Below are 5071 nucleotides of genomic sequence, written 5' to 3'. Positions count from 1 at the left end.
AGTAATTTGTTGCGAACCAGTACGAACGCGCAAAGGGACGCCACAAGTGTAAAGTGGAAAGAGAAAAAAAGATGGACGCAAAGCGACGTTGCCGCATTTCGCTCGCATATTTTACGCTACTTTATAGAAAATATTATACTTCTAACTGCATTAAACATACTTTTTGTTTAATTGAATTCCAAAAGAAAATATGTAGTAATAATTTTATTAGGAATAGACATGTAAATAACATTTTTGTCTACATAATTCTTTTGTTATCTAAGATTGGTATCACTGCAGAGCTCCCATGTATAAGCATAGGCTTACCCCTCTTGCCGCCTGCCCCGCAAGTGAGGTATCGAACCTCCTCAAAACGTTTTCTGAAGCGTCCACGATTCCTGAACTCTTCGGGGACCGATCTGTCCGCAGTTTACAGAATATTCCAAATATTTACAAACCCGCGGAACGTCGCCGGCCAGCAGAATTCGATAAGGTTCACGCTGGAATTCGCGCAGGACGACCCAGAGTTTTCGAATTTATGAGAGATTCCGGGGACCCTCGCGTGCATTCTGCGCTGAGGTGTTGGCAGCCGATCCGTTCTAGGCGAAAAGCACGAGTCTCCGGAGATTCTATTCCGCTGCTGAGTCACGATTTCGCGTTTGTCGACGTCGAAAGGGGACCGCATCCTCCTGGGGGACATCCCTGTATAGGTATATACACACCTCCGAGCCCTTAGGTATCGAGGTCGACCTTCGAAAGGTTCGCTGTCGCTCTTTCATCCCTCGTCTGCTCGTGTCGCGACTATTTCCGGCTTGGCAAACAGAAACACGCGAGTATGTAGAAGATTTTATAAAAAGGAGCACTTGCTGGTTAAATTTGCTTAAAAGTTCGCTGGAAACGCAAGACCCCGCTCCATTTGGGCCAAGTACCACTTGTGAAAAGAGGTGACAGGGTACGCGCGGCGTTGATCGACTGCTGTCAAGTTTGGAGAGGCGGCGAGCGTGAAACCGAAGCCTGGAATCGAGGCAGCCCGCTGAAAGGCGCAATCAGGAGGAACACGATTTCGACAAGAGGGACACGTGTTTTTACCAGAGCGAGGAAGAAGCCTGGCGACCGACGCGACGACAGCAGAAGAAGAAGCACGGTGGCGTCCGCAAACACGAAGATCCTTCGCCGAGTGAAAGTCTCTCAGCTGCTTGATCAACAGTAGTTCCACTTACGCGGCGCGAAGAAAAACGATAGAAAAGCGGGGCCAGAAGCGGGGTAATTATCGGTCTACGTGGACGGTAAGGACGTTAACGCGACCCCTGACCCGCGACCTGCGAGCAATTACCACCTGACATCGCCGCTTGAAAGCAATTTGCGTGCACCGACCAGTCTCTCTTCCGGCGATGCGTTCAAAGGATCCCGGGCCTGCCAGGAAAAAGGCGCATTTATAGCAGCTTACGTCGGCAGTCGAGCTCCTCGGACGAGGAAGAATGGCCGAGTGAGTCGTAAAAGTGATTCATCACCTTTCGCGGTCGACTCGCGAAGTCGTTAGCGACGATCCTCCTCTCTAGACGATCGTGACATCCTTCCTCGAGCAAGCCCAGAAGTTCGCTAGCTGAGTTTCCCTGTCGCAAGCCACTTGCGCGAGTAGATCTTCGAGGGGACTAAAACAGGTCGAGGACGCCGCGCTGGCGAGCAGGATGCTGGGTGCAGACAAAACACGCAGATAGAACCAAAGAATCCAGTAGGCTAGAAGGTAATAGGTATCGATAGAAGAGCCAAGGTGTGAGCAAGTTTAGGAATTGAGTGACATATTTTTAAAGATTCAGCGCTGCCAACCGTCTGAACGGAGGGCAAGAAGATCGACTGTAAGGGGAGAAGCGTGTAAACGCCCCTTGGACGCTGATTACCGCCTGGAGCAGAAGAAAGAAGGAGGTAACTGGGTTAAGGTCGGCCAGCATCCGTGACTCCGACAATTACCATTCGACGCCCTGCGCCCTCGTCTTCTGGAAGACAGTTTGCATACACCGAAAACGCTGCCGCATTGTACGAAAAGGGCCCCCGAACCCAGATGTCGAGCCAGAAACGTTTTCAGGGCTAATTGCTTCGAAACGACCTACTGAAATTTCCTCAACTCGCCTCTGGCTCTGCAAGGGCCTCGAGGATCTCTCATCTTTCAAATGGAACAAACTAAAAGAGTAACGGGCCAGAAGCGGCAAACTTACTTAACTGGGTGGAGGACTCTGATCCGAGGAAATCTGTATTGATTGTTGTGAGAGGGAATAGACAGACGTAAAGGATGTTACCTTGCGGAGTCAGCCTATGATAGATAAAGGGGATAGCGGCGAGTAGCGTCGAGTGGTTGTCTCAAGCGTTTGAAATGTGCGTGGTGATGATGTCTTTATATGAAGACTCGATAGTAATTCTGCCTGGAAAGCGTGTATTTTTGCATTCAACGTTTCTATAATTGCACAGCTTCCAGTAAGCTACCGCGCGTCAGCTACGTTGGTACAGGGACGAGCAAGAAACGAACGCTGTCGCGAGCAACGAAATGGAAAGTAAATGGTTGCGCGAGGCAGAGCCTACTGGAAAAGCGTTGTTGTTGTTGTTCCAGGTGGTAAGTGCAAAGGGATGTCCCGGAGGCACGCAGGTCCAGGGAGCAAGATAGAGAGAAAAGAAGAAAGAGCTGACGGCAGCGCGAGCCGTCAAGATTAATGGATTCACATTGTCGGCATTTTTTCAAGCGTTTTAGGACCACTTTTGAGAGCAGGAGAGCGTCTCATTTTTCAAAAAGTCCGTGCGGGTCGATAGAAAATCGCAATCGATTCGCCGCGCGCTAATGGTTCCGAATTAAAGCGTGTTCCTTGCGCGCGGGTAAGTTACACGTATCGTTTGACAGTCTCGTAGGCTCGGTTATGTAAGGAATACCTACTACAGTGACTCGCATTAATATTCGGACACTTTTTAAAATCGCATAACTTTTTTAGAATCGGTCCAAACAACTTGAGTTTTTTTGGGAAGCTAGAAGGATTAGTTTGCTAACTGACGCGTTTCGTCGTTTTGAACAAGAAATGTATTTGGTTAGAATAGCGAAAAGAATAGTAAAGGTAAATTTTTAAACTTTTTTTTTAAAACAAACGGTTTTTTTAATTTTCATTACAAGCTCACGAAAAAAAAGTTTAAAAATCGACCTTATCTTTTTTTATATTTATTAATAAATCTACTATCATCGATAGCCACATTCATATAGATTAAGAATCCCTTTTCTTTTTTGTGTTTCGGATAAACCTTACAGTACTTCTCGTCAACGCCAGGGCCACCCGATTATTTTTCAACGCTCTTTTTGTATCTGCCATCTTTTTTTTCACTGTCACAGAAAAATTCCGAATAATAGTTCAAGATACAATAAAACAGCCTGCCAACCCTAAAATTAATTTGTCGAACTGTTTTTGCAGAAAGAAGTCAGAAAGAATTGCCTATTTTTCGGCCCAACAAGGCGCGAACCCCCCTTAAGGGGGATCGACTATATTTTGCTATTATTTAGTTAAATAGCACAGTGTTGGTAAAGCATCGTCTCCATTCTAACTGAAATTAACATTTTCTCTGAAAGAAATGTTCTCGGTCAGAATCATCTAAAGGTATCTGCGGCTTTCGCCGAATCCCAAAAGACGTAGCGAGCAACGGCGACCGAGAAAACGCGGAAAGACTCGTAGAAAACTTTCGGCAAGGTTTACGAGCCACCAGGGACCAGGAGCCTGTTTGCCTGCCGAGTAGCACGAGCCCGGCAATTTGCGGTATTTATTGGTAATTTGAAGATTTACAGCAATCAGAGGACGCGGCGGAATAGAATAGCTGGGACGGAGAGCGTGGAGGAAGGTGGGAAACATGACGAAGGCGGAACAGGGCGAAGTTGGCGCCTTGGGACCTCCGATCCTCCTCCAGGCGAAGATAGAAGTTACAGCAGCTGATGAGCCGTAACCGATGGACACACAATAACCCTCCGTAAGCAGTACCGCTATCTTTCATTCCGTCTTCCGTACTCACGGTAGGCTCAGCGATAGTTGCTGATACGCAAATCAGTCCTTTTTTCTTCCACTTGATCGTTTTAGGTGTGAATTCCGGGGTAAGGTGCGATTGCATTACAGTTATACCACTATCTTTTTACCTTTAAACTTCCCAGCACTCACTTGGAGGATTGGCAAAAATAAATAGAAACAGTTCCGAGGAAATAGAAATCATTTCTGTTGGAAGGTCCATCTTCCGCGTAGTTTTCAAACAGACTGACAAATGAATTTAGAAGTTCCAAGGCAAGCAGCCGAGGACGGATCTCGGGAGGACGTGGAAATTTCTTTGACCTATTTTACCCTTTCGTTGCCTGCCGTCTGCGAAACTTACCACCCGCCGCAGTCCCCCATTGCGGATACTTTCTTCTGTAAGAAAAAATTCGATTCGCACGGCAATAAATCACGAGGCTACAACCCTTTGGCTAGCACGGGCTGGGTGCAGGCTACCGGGGGCCCGGCCATATACTGCGATCCGACCACCGACATTCTCCTGCGAGTACTGCAGGCTACCGATCATGCCACAATGAGGTCTCGTTCCGGTTCATTACAATCGTCGTTATTTACAACCTATAAATTATTCAAATTCCGAAACTGCGCAGGAAGAAAGTCCATTTGCCTATCTTCTGTTCAACCCCTTTCTCCCATTTCTGTGCCTCATCTTCGGCTGTTCTTCGAATCACGCTACCGTCAATATCTCATTACGTGCTTCGAATGAGAATAACGGTAATCGCCACAGAATTTTTGTTACGTACCTAAGTGGCTGATTCCAGGAATGTAGGGGAAATCGTTCGTGCTTACATCTGTTCTACGATAAAGCTTATAATTTCTAAAAGAAAGCAGATACTTGATGGTAAGTAGCCCGAAGGTACGAGCTGCGAATGACGAAAGGAACAGAGGCAAATTTGCCCAGTTTTAGAGGAGCGCTCGACGACGATCGAGAACAGTCACGATGATCCATCCACTTCTCAGGAGAGCCGGACGGGACTCTTTAAAGTTTCCTCGAGAAAGTTTGATGAGTCTATCGAACGCTATTATTCCGT

General features: G+C 47.0%; 1 long non-coding RNA gene across 1 annotated transcript; it reads left to right on the top strand.

Annotated features, from left to right (window-relative positions):
• Positions 1–355: 355 nt before the first annotated feature.
• Positions 356–4743, top strand: LOC143366159 (uncharacterized). Its single transcript, XR_013084679.1, has 3 exons — positions 356–2353; positions 2443–2841; positions 3578–4743. It is a non-coding gene; the product is annotated as an uncharacterized LOC143366159 (long non-coding RNA).
• Positions 4744–5071: the final 328 nt, after the last annotated feature.

This window comes from Andrena cerasifolii, chromosome 2 (assembly GCF_050908995.1).
Source record: "Andrena cerasifolii isolate SP2316 chromosome 2, iyAndCera1_principal, whole genome shotgun sequence".
In the NCBI taxonomy this organism is placed as follows: Eukaryota; Metazoa; Arthropoda; class Insecta; order Hymenoptera; family Andrenidae; genus Andrena; species Andrena cerasifolii.
This window is presented reverse-complemented; position numbering and strand designations above follow the sequence as displayed.